The sequence below is a fragment of the Panthera uncia genome, chromosome B4 (genome assembly GCF_023721935.1).
Source record: "Panthera uncia isolate 11264 chromosome B4, Puncia_PCG_1.0, whole genome shotgun sequence".
Classification (NCBI taxonomy): domain Eukaryota; kingdom Metazoa; phylum Chordata; class Mammalia; order Carnivora; family Felidae; genus Panthera; species Panthera uncia.
Window position 1 is genome coordinate 15,596,359 of NC_064809.1, and position 16,761 is coordinate 15,613,119.

Here is a 16,761-nt window from a genome sequence, read left to right on the forward strand (position 1 = left end):
GAATTTCTGCTACAGGCATCTCTAAAAGGATTAAGTTTTACAATTTGGCACAGAATCAGAAAGTATAAATTAGCCCTAAGACCTCAGGGGAAAAACACTTCAATTATCTCATTCCTCATTTTCCTCTTCTGCGTCTCCTCCTGACTATATATTTCTTTGCAAACCTTTTTCCATTAAGCCACGGGGTATTCAACAAATACCGGCTATCATTTTTTACTCAAAACTGTCATAGGCACACCCTACCAAGATCTTTTATTCAGAGCGTGTATGTATGTGTGTATTCACAAGTCCTCAGAAAGAAAGATTTTAGGATATGGACATCTACTTATCTAGCTCTTTCTCAGCTGTGTTTGAAGTTTAGCTCTACGATTTCCAGCTATGTGGCTTAGGCAAGTTACTTGACTTCATTAAGTCTCAGCGTCTTTACCCATGAAAGTGAGAGAACAGAGGTAATAAAGTACCTACGTCATAGAGTTTTCTGAGGATTAAATTAGCTAACACCTATAAAGCTCTTATATTTGTGCTGGCCATGCAGTAAGTACTTAATAAATGTTTGCCACGATAACTATCAAGAGTTCAAAGATTTTTTTTTAAATAAGAATATTGAATATCAAATGCTAGAAAGGACTAAGTGTAAGGACCTCTCACTGCAGGTATATCAATCAAGTATTCAGTGTTTGAGAGGGCAGTTTGGCAGTATGTATCTAAAGCCTTCAAAACTGCTTTGACCTTAGCGATTTTATATCTGGGCACATATCCTAAGATGTGGTAGGCAGAACAGTGACCCCCCAAAAATCCATCCCCATCCTAATCCATGAAACATACAAAAATCTTACCTTACATGGCAACAGGGACTTTTGCAGATATGATTAAAGATCTTAAAAAGAGGAGATCATCCTAGGTTATGCAGGTAGACCCAGCGAGATCACAAGAAGGATGGAGGAGGGTTAGAGTTAGAGGAGATGTGATGAAGGAAACAGAGGTCAGAGAGAAAAACTAGAAGATACTGTATTTGCAGCTTTGAAGATGGAGGATGAAGTCATGAGCCAAGAAATGCAGGTGACCTCTAGAAGCTGGAAAACATAAGGAAACACACTGTCCCCTTGAGCTTCCAGAAGGAAACAGCTTGGACAAAACCTTGATTTTAAGATGTTTGACCTCCAGCACTGTAAGATAATCAGTTTGTGTTGCTTTAAGCCATTGTTTGTGGTGATGTGTTACACCAGCAATAGGAAACCAATATGTAAGGCAACAATAAACTAACATGAAAGATTTATATAAAAAATAAATGCTATTTTATTTATAATAGCAAAAGATTATAAGCAACCTAAATGTCCAAAAATAGTTGATTGCTTTGAACAAGAACTTCCATAAAATGGAATATTACACAACCATTAAAAAACAAGTTGGCAAATATATTTAATGACAAGGAAGGAAAACTTCAAGATATTCTAGGTGAAAAAAGAAAGCTATAGTTTATTTTAATGTTCATGAACACATGTTGAATAAAGATCGAAAAGCTATAAATCATGCAGTGTTTATCCCTGCATGAGCAAATTTTTATTTTTAAATTTTCTTCTTCATTTGTGTAGCATCAGTTTTCTCAGTAAACCATAATCTCTGGAGAAAAAGAATACAGCTGTCTTGTTACTGCTGTATCTCCATTGCACATCAGAGTAACTGACACAGAAACCACTTAAAAATTACATGCTGAATGAATGAATACATTTTCAGTGTTTCCTAATTCCATCCCCCCACCTCAAGACTTCTGGTATTCTGGCAGAGTTATGGCTCCCAAGTCCAAATAGTACACTCTCTTACTACAATGGAAGATAAGTCTTGGTGAATCCACTATAAATGCCACATTAATGTGTACAATCATGGGTTTGGATTGGTTAAGTGGGGGATAGCTTAAAAGTGCAAATTATTTTTTTTTTATTTAAAAAAATTTTTTTAATGTTTATTTATTTTTGAGAGAGAGAGAGTGAGACAGAGTGTGAGCAGGGGAGGGCCAGAGAGAGGGAGACACAGAATGGGAAGCAGGCTCTGAGCTGTCAGCACAGAGCCCCACGTGGGGCTCGAACTCACGGACCACGAGATCATGGCCTGAGCTGAACTCGGATGCCCAACTGACTGAGCCACCCAGGCGCCCCAAAAGTACAAATTATTAAACGGGTGAGATGAGGAAGTATTTCCTAATTTTTAAACAAATGTATTATATAAACATAAAATGAACAATAAGTGTAAAAATATGTGTAAATATTCAACTTCACTAGTAATAAAAAAATTAAAATAACAATTTTATGTAGTAAACTATATATAGTTTTAAATATTATATTGGCATATTTGCGGTCAAACACTATTAGATATAAACTGGTATATCCTTTTAAAATGCAAGCTGACAATAACATCAGTCTTTAAACTGTTAGTGCTCCATGACTTAAACACTCATTCAACATCTGCTATGCAACAGGCACCATTCCAGGTACCAAGGATACAACAGTGAACAAAACTGAATAAAACAAAAAAATCCTCACCCTCCTGGACTTACATTTTAGAAGGGGAGGCAGTCAATCTTTAAAATAGTATGGTAGGCAGAAATAAGTGTTGGTGGGGGAGGGGAATTAAACAGGAAGGAGGACAGGGAGGCAGAGCAGAGAATGTAATTTTTTTTTAATTTTTTTTAAAAATTTATTTATTTTTGAAGGAGAGAAAAACAGAGTGTGAGTGGGGGAGGGGCAGAGAGAGGGGGAGACACAGAATCTGAAACAGGCTCCAGGCTCTGAGCTGTCAGCACAGAGCCCAACGCGGGGCTCGAACTCACAGACCACGAGATCATGACCTGAGCCGAAGTCTGACGCTTAACCGACTGAGCCACCCCAGGCTCCTGAGAAAGTAATTTTTGACAAGGGCCAGGGAAGCCCTGAGAAGGTGACATTTGAATAAAGACAAGGGACTAGTCATGTGTCTATCAAGGAGACAGCATTCCTGGCAGAAGGAACAGCACAGTGGCTCTGAAGCAGGAACGCTCTTGGTATGTTTAAGGATAGCAAGGAGCTCACTATCCCTACTCCACTCTCCAGGAGCTTAGAGAAGAGGACAGGGTACATCCTTATTGGCCTTTTCCTATGTCCAAACTCATGTACATTATACACACACACAAACACACACACACGCATTCTGTATATACACTATATATACAAATATACATTGCCTAAGTATAAGACAACTAGAATGAAAGTCAATACCCAGGGTCTGCAGGAGAATATCCAAAATTATGTGGATATGGCCATTTTTGTTATACAGATGATGACAAGACATAGCTGAAATATTCAAATGACTTCATTTTACATAATTTCTTAATTTAGTTATACAAATATATATATTTTTTTAATTTTTTTAACATTTACTTTTGAGAGAGAAAGCGACAGGTACAGACCGTGAGTGAGGGAGGAACAGAGAGAGAGGGAGACACAGAATTAGAAGCAGGCTCCAGGCTCTGAGCTGTCAGCAGAGAGACAGACGTTGGGCTCGAACCCACAAACCGTGAGATCATGACCAGAGCTGAAGTTGGACATTTAACCAACTGAGCCACCCAGGCACCCCTAGTTACACAAATATATTTTAAATAGCACTATCTTATTAGTCCATCTAGAAATACTGCTTTTTCCACTCAAATTTCATGGAATAATTTTATTCTACTTTCTCAGCTGCATCTTTGAAATCAGAGTCTTTATCATCAACAATCACTTTTAAGTCATCTAACAGTTTTCAAGAGCACATCAACTTCCCTTCCGAGTTCCTTGAGATCTAGCACTTTTTGAGTTCACAAATGATGATGTCACTGGAAACTTTACACCAACCTCAAATATCCATTAACTACTTGTGATCTCCACAAAGTAACCCCCTACCATATTACTCTGAAAAGTAATTTCCAGGTTTGTTTCCGATGATATCTAATCCATGTAACTGCAAGGTCATCCTCCTACAAATTATTTCTAAATCTTTTAATTCATCGGTATGATTTTTCATCAATTCCATCAAGTGACTTCAATAAGCACCCAACAATGGTATGACATTTTTTCAGGCTAATGTAACTTATCTAAGCAACATTTTATTACTTTGCTCTTCAAAAGACAGTAATTGAGGAATATGAAGATCCTTCATGAAAACTAAGATATAAGGCCATATTCTCTTTTCAAAGCCTAACATTTTGGGGAAAAATGAATATACTGTATCGAAGAATTTATGACAAATATGTCTATAAAGGCATATGTATACAGGTTTGAGTTTTGTTTTTTGGTTTGGTTTTAAATAATAGAATCACAAGCCCTTTGTTTTTTATAATCACAGGACAAATGCAAAAGATAATCTCTTCAAAGAAGCAGAACTCTGGATTTTATGTTTCCCTTGGCAAATATAAAAATGCTAACCCATAAGACAGTCTAGTAAAATGATAGATTCACATATTTTCCCCCAAGCCATGGTTACCAACATTCTGACATTTCAAATTTAATAGCAAGGGACAGACAAATGGTCAGGATTAAGTCAAATCAACAGACTGCCATCAAGTTTAAATATTCAAAGACTATAATTTAAACAACTGACTCAGCAACAATAACCACAAGAGTCAATTGAAGCCACAAGAATAAAACGCATCTGAAGAAGCAGAGAAACCCTGCTACTTTATTAGCATTTAAATGTCAGGGTTTTCAGGAAAAATGTAAGCAAGGCGAAACTACTTACTTAGTATGTCTAATTGGATCTATGAGAGTTCAAAGTCTAACTAGACTGTATTAACTAGAAGTCCTTCATATTCTGGGTTCTTCCTGGACCAAAATTCTCCTATAATTAAGGAACATGCCAAAGCCTATGAAGGTCATGTACATGCTAAAAGGCTCAGACACTTGTTTCTTAAATTAAGTCTCACTCACTAAGGGATTATTAAATTCACTATTTTGTTTGAACAAAAACTTACTAATGGATGCTGAAGAACTATGACCAACTTTCTGATGGACTTGTTTTACTCCAGTCCAAGGATTTTTGCTCAGTTTGTGGCAATTTAAAATCCCAGAATGAAAAGAATTCATGGATAACAGTAAAAGCAACTATTGGTTCACATAAAATAATGGTATTTATAGTATTTTTTTTTTAATCTCAACTACATTCTACCTACCCTGCAAAAATGAGATACAAGTCTTTTGCTTTTAGGCAGGGTGAGAGCCGACTGGCACTATTTCTGAAAAGCACTTTTTGGGGGATATTACTGGATAGTCTTCCATGGGCAAAGCAAAAGGCCAAAAGAAATCCTCAAAAGGCTCTCAACACCAACAAATACCAAATTCTACATGCAACCTTAATCTCCCTGTTCTATGATAATAATCCTTCTGTAATTACTTACAGATTTGCTGTCATGTATCAACCTCTTCTATTCAATCTTCCATACAAAGAGGTAATGTTTCTTGACATGAATAAAAGGATAAAAAAAAAAAAAAACACTTGAACTTCATTATTTTCACCATAACTCACTTTAACATATGATTAAAATGCTACAGTGAGTTAAAACCAAACACTCGTTCCCAATACACTTGACTCTTTGGAGAAAATTTCACATTTTATCATGTAGTACAAAAAAAAAATTATCTATTAAAATGTCACATATAGTCATGAAAACCCTTCAGGATTCTACTTATTTGTCCACAGTCCAACACATACACACACACACACACACACACACACACACACACACACACGCACATACTGGTTTATCTCCTACATAATTCCTATTAACATCCTTCAAAATACTATCCATGGACCACACTTTGAGAAATGCTAACTTAGCTCATTCCCCCAAAGAAAAATGACCTTTGTGATTCAGACTTAATACCTAAATTTAAACTTATCACAGTACAATAATATCTACTTCAACCTATGCATATTTCATAGCAAACATGACCCTACTACATTTATTCACTTATTCATTCAACAAATAGGTATAAGCAATGTTCCAGACAAAGGCTATCTTATTATAAAATTTATATCCTTGTGAGGTGGGGGAAGACAAATCATAAACAAATAAGTATATAATATGTCTAACAATGAAAGTACTATGGGGGCAGGGGAAAAAAAAACAAAACAGAGTAAGCCAGATAGTATAGAAGGGATTGGTTCTATTTTTATATAGGTTGGTTAGAGAATGTCTCAACAGCAAAAACCTGAAGGAGATGAAGGAGCAGGAAAATAGATATCTTGAACTTTCTAGAACACAGATGGGAGCATGCTTGTTTTGTAAGGGGAACAGCAAGGAGACCTGTATTATGGACTGAATATTTGTGCTCCTCTTCAAATTCTTATGTTGCAAGTCTATCTCCCAATGTGCTGGTATTACGGGATGGCGCCCCTGGGAAGTAATTAGAATCAGATGAAGTCATGAAGATGGGGCCCTCAAGAATAGGATAAGAACCCTTGTAACAGTCATGAGAGAGCTTACCTCCTCCCTCTGCTCTCAGCCATGTGAAGATACAAGGTGAAGTCGGCACTCTGAAACCCGGACAGGGCTCTCACCAGAATTCAACCACACTGCCACCCTGATCTTGAACTTCCCAGCCTCCAGAACTGTGAGAAATAAATTCTACTGTTTAGAAGCCACCCAGTCTGTGGTACTCCTTTACAGTGGCACAAACTTACTAAGACAGCCAGCAAGCCCGGAATGAAGAAAGCAAGGGGGTAGCACAAGAAATGTGCTCGGAGACGGAAAGGGGCTGGCTCTAGACCAAGGAGGATTGAAGCTCTCATTGAGTGATAGGAGAAACCTCTCAAAGGTTTTAATCAGAGGAATGACTTGTCTAATGCATTTCTAAAGGATCACACTGACACGGTGTTGAAAAAGAACTAGAGGAGACAGAGCAGAATCAAGGACAGCAGTAAAAAAGCTGTTGCAATAACCTTTTGTCCAGGTTTCCTAAAAAAGGACCCAAGGCGAAGCTTCGCAGCAGATGCTCTTTCTGGGAGGGAAAACTCCAAAGTAGCAAGAGTACAGGACAGTGAGGCAGGGAAGGGGGAAAAGGAAACAGAAGGCAGTGCATCACTACACCGGCCACAGCTGCACAGGAAAACCCAGCCAGCTGCTCCCTCATGAAGGACTGGTAGGGCAGGCTGTGTGGACCACCACTCCCCACAGCTGCAGGGGGCGGGATGTATTGAAGGTGACAGGAGCCCTGCAGTAACGACACTGTTTGGTTTAAAGCAACGCTTCCACATCCCCACATGTATCTGAGCAGGGGACACTGGTGGGGAGACAATGACAGAGGATGTACCTGCTGACTCCTTCACCATGTCTCTTCCTGATGAGAAGTCATCTCATGAGGCACGTATAGGAAAACACTCCTGTGGTTCTCCTTTACTCACACACTACTACTATATTCACAACACTTCTGACACTAGGTGGATATCCACAATTCACTTTGACACTAACCAGAGTTAGCCAAGGCCCCTTAAGAGCCCAGACCCACAAGACTTCCCCAACGTCAGACACCAAGGGCAAGGAGTAGGTCTCTAGGTTACCGATGACTCTGTCTTACTTGGCTACAAATCAAAGTTTCCCACAACCCCTTCCTTGGATTCCATCATTTGCTAGAACAGCTCAGAGAACTCACAGCGACACTTATGTCTGACAGTTGATTACATAATAAAGGATATGATAAAGGATACAGATGAATAGCCCGCTGAAGAGATACATAGGGCAATGTATGGAAGAGCCCGGAGCACAGGAGTCTCTGTCTCCATGGAGTTGGGGTGCACCGCCATTATGGCACGTGGATATGTTCACCAAGCCAGAAGTTCTTTGAACCCTATACTAGTAGGATTTTTATGAAGGCTTCATCACATATGCACGATCAACCATCAACTTCCTCTCTAGTCCCTCTCCTTCCCAGAGAATGGGAGTGAAGCTGAAAGTTCCATGCTAATTACCCTTAGTCTTCCCAGTGACCACCCCCCATCCTGACGCTATCCAGGAGCAGATCAAGAGCCGCCTCATTAGAACAAAAGACATTCCTACCACCTAGAAAATTCCAAGGGATTTAGGAGCTCTGTGTCAGGAACCAGGGTCAAAGACCACATATGAGAACAAAACATGCTCCTAGTGCTCTTATCACTCAGGAAATTATAAGGGTTTTAGGAGCTCTGTGCCAGGAACTGGGGGCAGAGACCAATATATAAGTATTTTCTATTGTTGCAGAGGCAAGACTCTTCCTCTCCTCTCCACTTCAAGCTGTGTTATCCGACCCCTCCAGGCAGCTTCTGGAGCAACATTTCAGTCTGGATACTGGGGGTGGAATGAGCATTCTGGAAGTGTTACGGAACGAGGCAACAGCGGCAGAGTTGGGGAACAACACTGAATAAGCAGCTCAGGGGCCAGGGGGCAGGTGGGGCCAAGTGAATCTGGGGTGGCACGCAAATTAAGGTTGATAAAACTTAAAAATGAATCCAGAGATTATGGATGAGGTGGTAAAGGTGAGGCTAGAGAGGAAGGATGGAAGTATAAATAGAGTTTGAAGGGAGATCCCGTGGCATTTGCCGAGATGAGTAAAAGAGAACAAACAAAGATGGCCCCAAGACACGGGTGTGGGCACGAGAGAAAAGGAGACACCTGATATGAGGATGAGGAAGGCTGAAGGGGGAAGGAGAAGCAGGAGTTTAGTTTTGTACACCTTTAGAAACAACAGAGATAACGGGAACATTACAAAATCTGGCCTTACAGAAAAATTGCAGAGAAGCTCACTTTAGAGCCAGTCAGTGTTGTCAGCATCATCAAAGGTAATGCACATTAGTCCCTGTGCATCGCCCTGGCACTTCTCAACTCACCAACCCACTGGACGTGGCATGTTCTCCCATGGCACCATCAGGGCCCTCCTGTTGCCCAGAAGGCATTTCCCAAGACGCGCTCTAAGGAACGTTATCTTACAGGATGCTAATAAGTGTGACCCCCTTCCTCACTTAGAAAAAAAAAAAAAAATGTTCCTTACTCAAATACATATGGGAAGTGTGGATTTAAACCACACAGCACTCTTTTTGCAGGGCTTCTCAACACTTTTGGTCTCTTAACGTGTCCTGAGACTTTCACGGGACAATATCGTATGAAGAGCTTCCTAAACTTATTTGACCATCAAGGCAAACTGATTAATACCTCTCAGAAGGCTACGACGTAGGATACCAGCCAGGAAATGGCAACTAACCCAAGAATACATTTTAGTCTTTATTTTACTTGGCTTTTAATATCAAATCACTCCTTAAAATCCTCTCCTCCGTTTATTTTCATGGCACAGTGTTCTTTCAGTCCTCCTTCTCGCTCTCTAATTCTTTCTGCTCAGTTTCGCTTTGTGGATACATCTTCTCTACCTGGCCACACGAAGTCGCTGCCCCCCAGCATTCCATCTTGTTGGTCCTCTTCCCTACACTCAACACATACACAGAAACAAATCTTTATTTCTGGTCTCATCGACCCCTCGGGCCAAAATTGACAAGCAGCTGCCCATGTGGCATCTCCGTGGGTGGTACAGACAACTCAAAACTCTGCAAGTCTAAACTGGAACCTATTATTGCTCTCCCACCTTGACAATCCCATCTGATAAACTACCCACGTCATAAACCTAGGAAACTGACACTCAAATAACTACCAGGTTTTGTTGATATTTAGACCCTGTATATAATCTAAGTCATCGTCTCCATTTATTGGCTCTGCCTAAATTCGTGACCTCTGGACAATAATCTCCTCACTGGCCACCATGCCTTTCTGCTCCACTTGCCACCACTACCACATCATGGTCACCCAAAACAATTTCTGGAACACAAATGACAGTTTCATTAACTTAACTTTCATTTGCTAACCAGACCTAGGAGATAAAAATCCAAGCATCTTATCAGGTTGTATGGCGTTGCATGATTTGGTACCTCATAAAAATCTATTTTCTAATAGCATTTATATTGCAATGATATTTTAATATTTGTATGTCTCCACACAGACCACGCGATTTCACGTCTGCGTGTCTGTACAGGATGTTCCTTCTGTCCAGTATAACTTTTCCCTTCTTATCTGAAAAACTCTACCTTCCAAAATCCTGCTTGGAAAAAATATCATAACAAAATGGAATAGCAAATCACCAATTATAAAAAAAGAATAAACCAATGGCAACATGAACACATCACAAAACAAATACAAATAACAAGTATATGATAATGTTCGACTTCCTAAGTAGCATCAGCAGTATTAGTTATGACATATTATATACTAGGAACTATACCACCTCTATGTATACAGTTCTATCAAGTCCTCCTACCAAGCCTGTTAGGTTAGTTATTATCCCGATTTTATCAATGAGGTCATCCAATGCAATTAAGTAGGGAAAGCCAGCTACAAAACACTGTGGGAAGAAGAAAAGGTGCTAAGATTTACTCAGTACCTACACTGTATTTCCTACATCCGCTGTTTCATTTAACATCATTCACAACACCCTGTGAGAAGGTATTACTGCATCCGTCTCACACAGAGTTCAGGCTCAGAAAGTCACACAACTTTCCAGGACTTACACAGCTCATACTTGGCAGTTCAATCTGACTCCTAAATACTGGCATTCATTTTGTCACTCAGAGAAATATATGGAGTAGTTCCAAAAACACTGAATAGGAGGCCAGGAAAATGCACAAAGTAGATCCAGTGAGGAAACCTATTCCCTAGTGGATAAGGAAGCTTTCTAGAGAAGCAAGAGGGCGAAACAGAATTTTCTGCTCTCTTCATTGCCCTTCTCTTTTACCTCTTCCTACATATTCATTCCATATTATCTTCTATAGCTATAAATAATTCTTTCTTTTGCTGATCTAGTCCTGCAGAATTCAAATCTAGTCTGAAAGCTCTTTGACAACTTCAAATACTTAATAACCAGCTTTTTCTAAAGGCCATTTTTAACAACATGTAATAACTTTCTATAACTTTAGTATTTTTGGCAATAGCTGCCCGTATTTACTGAGCACTCAACACATTCCGAGCACTAGTGACGCGCTTTATGTTTATTAATGTATAATTTTCATACCTCCGCTTTGAGGTAAGTACCATAATTGTCCCCATTTGATAGAAAAGGAAACAGGCACGGAAAGTTCAGTTTTTGTCCAAGGTCACAAAGCTAGGAAGTACCAAGGCCTTCTGACAACAGAACCGTGTCCTGTCGACGAGGAGATGAAATGGTCTCTCCCTGAAACTGTCCCACACAAACACTGTCTGATGCTACTATCTCCCAGTGCCAAACACAGGAGGATTTAAGACCAAGCTGCTACAAAAACAAAGCACCGTATTTCAAATTATGCGACGCTACCAAATAACTGTCGGGGACGGTTTAAGCATCAAACATTAAAAGGCTGAGAGAGCATTTGAAAAATAGAAAAACCGTGCCAGCTGAAGGATTCCTACAAGCATCTGGCATGTGAAGTGTATGTGTTCCTGCTCCCGATGTTTCTTCCACGTGAGCGCTTTGTGTTCATTTTAAACCCCTTCCCCATCCTAACCCTTCACCACTTCCATGGGAAGGAAGAGTGACCGCTCTAATCAATGGGCTAATTTGAGAAGAACCAACTGGGCCTGCTGGCTCGGCTCCGCCCGTCTTCCTCTTGGGAATAAGCTACCCACAGGCAACATGTGTTCTGCCTGCTTCTCCAGCTGGGCCCAAAGGTGTGCTGCCTGATCGTCTGGCTGAATATTAGCTGACCCATCGGGCCCTCTCACTAAGCTACATCCTCCGACGCAGACTTCATCAGGAATAAAAAGCATACAAATTCTTATTTTCTGTTTGCCTTCCTCCTGTTTTATTTCTCTCTTTGTTCGGAATTACGAAGAGGGATACGGTTTATTGGGCCCCTAAAAGCCCCAGTAGGTAGGTCACAACACAAATTAAACCAGTCATCTACACGTTAGGACAGGGTAAATGATCTGATCTGTGCAAAACAGTAATAAAGACTCTGTGCTGAAATAAACGTTCATTTTCAACACATAAACAATAGGTACTTCTATCATCCATTGGAAAGTTAGGGTTCTCCTCTGTTGAATATACAAAATCCATCCTACATATTTCATCTTTGTATTTCAAGTTTGGAAAAAACAATCTGATAACTTCTACAGATAATAGAGAACCAATGATACATATTTTCAAACGGGACAAATTTTTATGTCACTTCACTTTAAATCTGGTAAACAGTCATAAGAGTAACTATGGGGAAATAGGCAAAAAAAGAGGACATTTTTACAATCCCAAAGACAATAAAAGAGAAAAAAAAATTAAGCGGCTCAAATTCTAGCCCCTTACAGCTACTGCTCCAGAAACATCCCCAGGTGGCATTCAGACCTACATTTAATAATAATAAACTTGCCAGATTCAGTTTTAAGCACACCTAATTCTAAAGTGGTTTGGGAGAGTCCCAGGTTGGCATATAAGTCATTGAGAAATGAAGATAAAGAAATTCAGAAAATAACTAAAGACTGACAAATGACTTAACATTTTAACAGAAAATATTAAGGCTGAGTAACTCCTACTAAATATGATTAAGTGTTATGTAACTAAAACTCAAAATCAACACCTTTAGAAATTATTTGGTAGAGCAGGCCTTTTTACTTTTAAGGATGTCTCAGTAGCTGACTCTCTCTCTCTCTCTCTCTCTATATATATATGTAAGCTAAGTGTCCATGTGTTCATTGGTCATCTGTGTATTTTCTTTGGAGAAATGTCTATTTATGGCTTTTGCCTATTTTGGAATTGGATTGTTTTTTATTCTGTTGTAGGGGTTCTTTATATATTCTGGATATTAATCCCTTATGACATATATCCCTTAATCCTTTATGATATATATACACATATATATATATATATATATATGTATATATATATCAGCTTGAGCTTTCCTTTATTCAACACTTTAAACCACATTTTACTTTTTTCCTGATACCACATTTTATGAGAGAAACAAAATCTTATTAACAAATAAGATTTACATCTGCAGGTAAATCTTATTTACATCTGCAGCTTGCCTTGCAGGCCCCACCAACATATAACTCACAAAACAACCTCTCCCACTGCTTTCTGAATGGAGGTATTTTCATTTCATTAGCCAAGACTTTATAGACTGTGTAGGCATAAATAATGTCAAAGCAGTAACAAGTGGACCCTATACAGTGCAACATATTTTAAATAATGTGAAAGATATTTGTTATACTTGTGGCCATCTAGAATCTCTGCCTGTGTCTTTTATGTTTGAAAATTTTACCATATTTTGAGTCCCTTCTTTCCAAAACAGAACCCAGAACTCACTCTCCCAGCTTTCTTTGCTGACAATGGGATCTAATGTGCACCAATCAACTGCATCCATATACAGCTTTAATTCAGAAGTAGCAATGTGAGGAAGCAAATGAAAAAAATCCATCATTTCGGTGACAGAGATGGTAGAAGCATCCACCCTTCAGGGGAAAACAGTGATGACACTTCTCACACGTGGCCCCCAGCAGTATTGGAGAAAGCGGTGATGTCGGTATGAAGCTGTGTAGGAGCAAAGCCCAGAATGTTGTTTGAGAAGTGCTCCTATTCACCTAACCTCTTTGCTGGGTGTTATGTAGATTCTGTGAGCTTCCAAATGTGTGTGTGTGTGTGTGTGTGTGTGTGTGTGTTTTTTTTTTTTTTTTTTTTTGCTTATGTTAGCTAGACAATAGATTATGTGGTTTGTAATGAAGAGTTCTGTATTATACAAATATTTGGGCTAAAAAAACCATGCTTTTATCAACATAATGGTAGAATGATTACCAACTCAATAATAAACTCAACAGCCAACCACAGACAACCTGTCACAAGTGTAGGACTGTGCTAGAAGCTATACAGGAACAAAAAGAAATACCAGAAGATATGGAGTAGGTAAACACATGGACATGCAGATAAAAAATAAAGTTAAATGAAACTCAGAAGATAAAGAAGTATCTACATAGTGACTGCAACAATATAAGAGCACATTGCATTTCCTTCTTAAGATGAAAATTTCAACTGAGGTATTAAAATGTCCATTGGTTTTCAGACAAAACTATCATGCTGCCCAAGCAATTAAATTTATCTTTTAAAATTCAGTTATGTGGAAGCAGGTATCTGCAAATCATATAAGCCATAAGGGATTAATATCCAGAATATATAAAGAACCCCTACAACAGAATAAAAAACAATCCAATTCCAAAATGGGCAAAAGCCATAAATAGACATTTCTCCAAAGAAAATACACAGATGACCAATAAACACATGGTCACTTAACTTCAGTTGTTAGAACAATCAAAATCAAAACCAGACTAGAATATCACTTCACACCCTTTAGGATAACTATTACCAAAAAAAAATAAAATAAGTTAATTAAAAAAAAAAATATATATATATATATACACACACACACACACACATACCCATACACACACACACACAAATATATTGGAATAAGGAATCATTTTGATAGATGGAGAAATTGGAACCCCCCCCCCCACATTGCTAGTACAAATATAAAATTGTGCAGCCACTGTGGAACAGTTTGGCAGTTATTCAAAAAGTTAAACACAGAATTATCATATGCTCCAGCAATTCCACTCCTGGGTATATATTCAAAAGAACTGAAAGCAGGGAATCAGATACATTGAAACCAATACCCATAGCAGTATTATTCACAAGAGCCAACAGGCGGAAACAACCAAGACCATCAACAGAGAAATGGATAAACAAAATGTGGTATATGCATATAATGGAAAACTATTCGGCCATAAAAAGGAATTGAAGCACTTCTATGTTACAAGATGGATGAACCTTGAAAACATACTAAGTGAATCAGATACAAAAGGGAAGAGATGATGGGGAGTCCTTGTTTAGAGGGTACAGAGTTTCTGTTTGGGATGATGAAAAAGTTCTGGAAAGGATGGTGTTGATGTTTGCACAACACTGTGAATTTAGTTAATGCCACTGAAGTGTACACTTAAAAATGGTTAAAATGGTACCTTTTATGTTATGTGTATTTTACCACAATAAAAAAATGTTTCGATCATAAACCTTATCTAGAAATCTGAAGTTATTATTCCTCTTGTGCTTATTATTATATAAACTATAGATTCAAGTAGTGGATTTAAACATAAAAATGGCAGCATAGCATGGTTAAGAGGTCAGTAAGTGGCTTTACCACTAACTAGTTTATTAAATCATTAACATAGAGCCTGACATGTAAAAGGTCCTTAATAAATACTGCAGTTAGCGCTCTTACCTTTGGTCTTTCTTACTGTATAAAAACCACATGGGAAACAGCAATGCATTTTATTACAAAAAAATTTTAAACTTTGGTGCATCAAACAAATGAACACCAGAATACAAACATGTGGGGAAAATATTTGCATCAGATAGGATTAAGAGTCAATACTCCTTATAGGTAGGCCTGAAACCAAAAGGTGAGAGTCCATCAAGGTGGAGACACAGCAGGAAGGCTACTTTGAATCACAGGGTCAGCCACGGAAGGCTACGCTGAAGGGGCCACATGTGAACTAAGACAGGAGACATGAAATGCAGCTACAGCTGAAAAGTCTGGGATTAGAGCACTCTGGATAGAGACGACAGCAAAAACAAAGGCCAGAACATCACAGGAACCTGGAGGGTTTGAGGGGCCCAGAGAAGGACCAGTGAGTCTGGATATGAGAAGGAGGAGGACAGTGGCACATAAGGTTGAAGAGGCAGACAGAAGCCAGATCTCCAAAGCAGAGGAGAAGACGGGGCTGTGATTCTAACCTCAAAGGGAAGCCACTTAAGCAGGGAAGTGACGTGATCTGATTTACTGTGCAAAAGATCATTCTCTTTTGTGGAGAAAGGGTGGAGCGGGGAAGAAAAGTAGAAGCAGGGGAGCAATTGGGAAACTATTTTAATAAAGCTTACATCAGGATGGTAGCAGTGGTAACAGAAATATGTGTACAAATTCAGGTTGCACTGGTTAATAGGAGAAAATATACTTATATTTCATTAAACAAAAAAAAATGCAAGTTAAAATTATACAATTTCTCCTATCAAATTAGCAAAGGTTAAAAAATGGATATTACAATTCCTAATGAATATGTAGTTCAGGGAGGCACTTAATTTGCTATATTATCTATCAAAAAACCTTAAAAAAGATTCTCATAATTTTACTTTGTTAAGTGGCACACAGGCTCTTATTGTTAAACAAATTAATTTCACTTTTAGAAAAAACGGTTAAAGAGAAAATTAGAATTTATGCACAAGGATGTAATTGTAGCACATTTATACTTGCAAAAAATCAGGGGATAATCTTATGTTCAACCCTTGAAGGGTAGTTGAGTTACAGTTTATGATAAAGTACAAAACAAGCTTTAAAATTATGTTCATTAAGGGTTTTCAAGATAAGGGGGAAAATGCTGACATTATAAAATCTTACAAAATTAACTAAGAGAATAGATAGTTCTAGAATTTTCTCTTTTTTGAAACTTTATTCATTCATTCGTGTTAAGTGATCTCTACACCCAACATGAGGCTGGAACCCACAACCCCGAGATCAAAAGCCCTGTGCTCTTCTGACTGAGCTAGCCAAGCACCCCTAGAATTTTCTTTTGTTTTCAAGCTGGTAAATTTTGATAAGAGAAGTGAACATAGAGAGCCAGAAAATAATTGGTAAGTAATAAAAATGTAATAATCACTGACCTCATCTACAACC

General features: G+C 38.6%; 1 protein-coding gene across 11 annotated transcripts in view; it reads right to left on the minus strand.

The window, feature by feature from the left end:
- Window positions 1-16,761, minus strand: part of TRDMT1 (tRNA aspartic acid methyltransferase 1) — a 95,541-nt gene that overhangs the window by 56,484 nt on the left and 22,296 nt on the right. Inside the window, exon 2 of one of the 11 annotated variants that reach the window (XM_049626887.1) lies at window positions 5,402-5,461. The exons of the other annotated variants lie outside the window; for them this stretch is intronic. The gene's annotated coding sequence lies outside the window, so the exon portion shown is untranslated. The remainder of the gene's footprint in view (window positions 1-5,401; window positions 5,462-16,761) is intronic. 11 annotated transcript variants of the gene reach the window in all.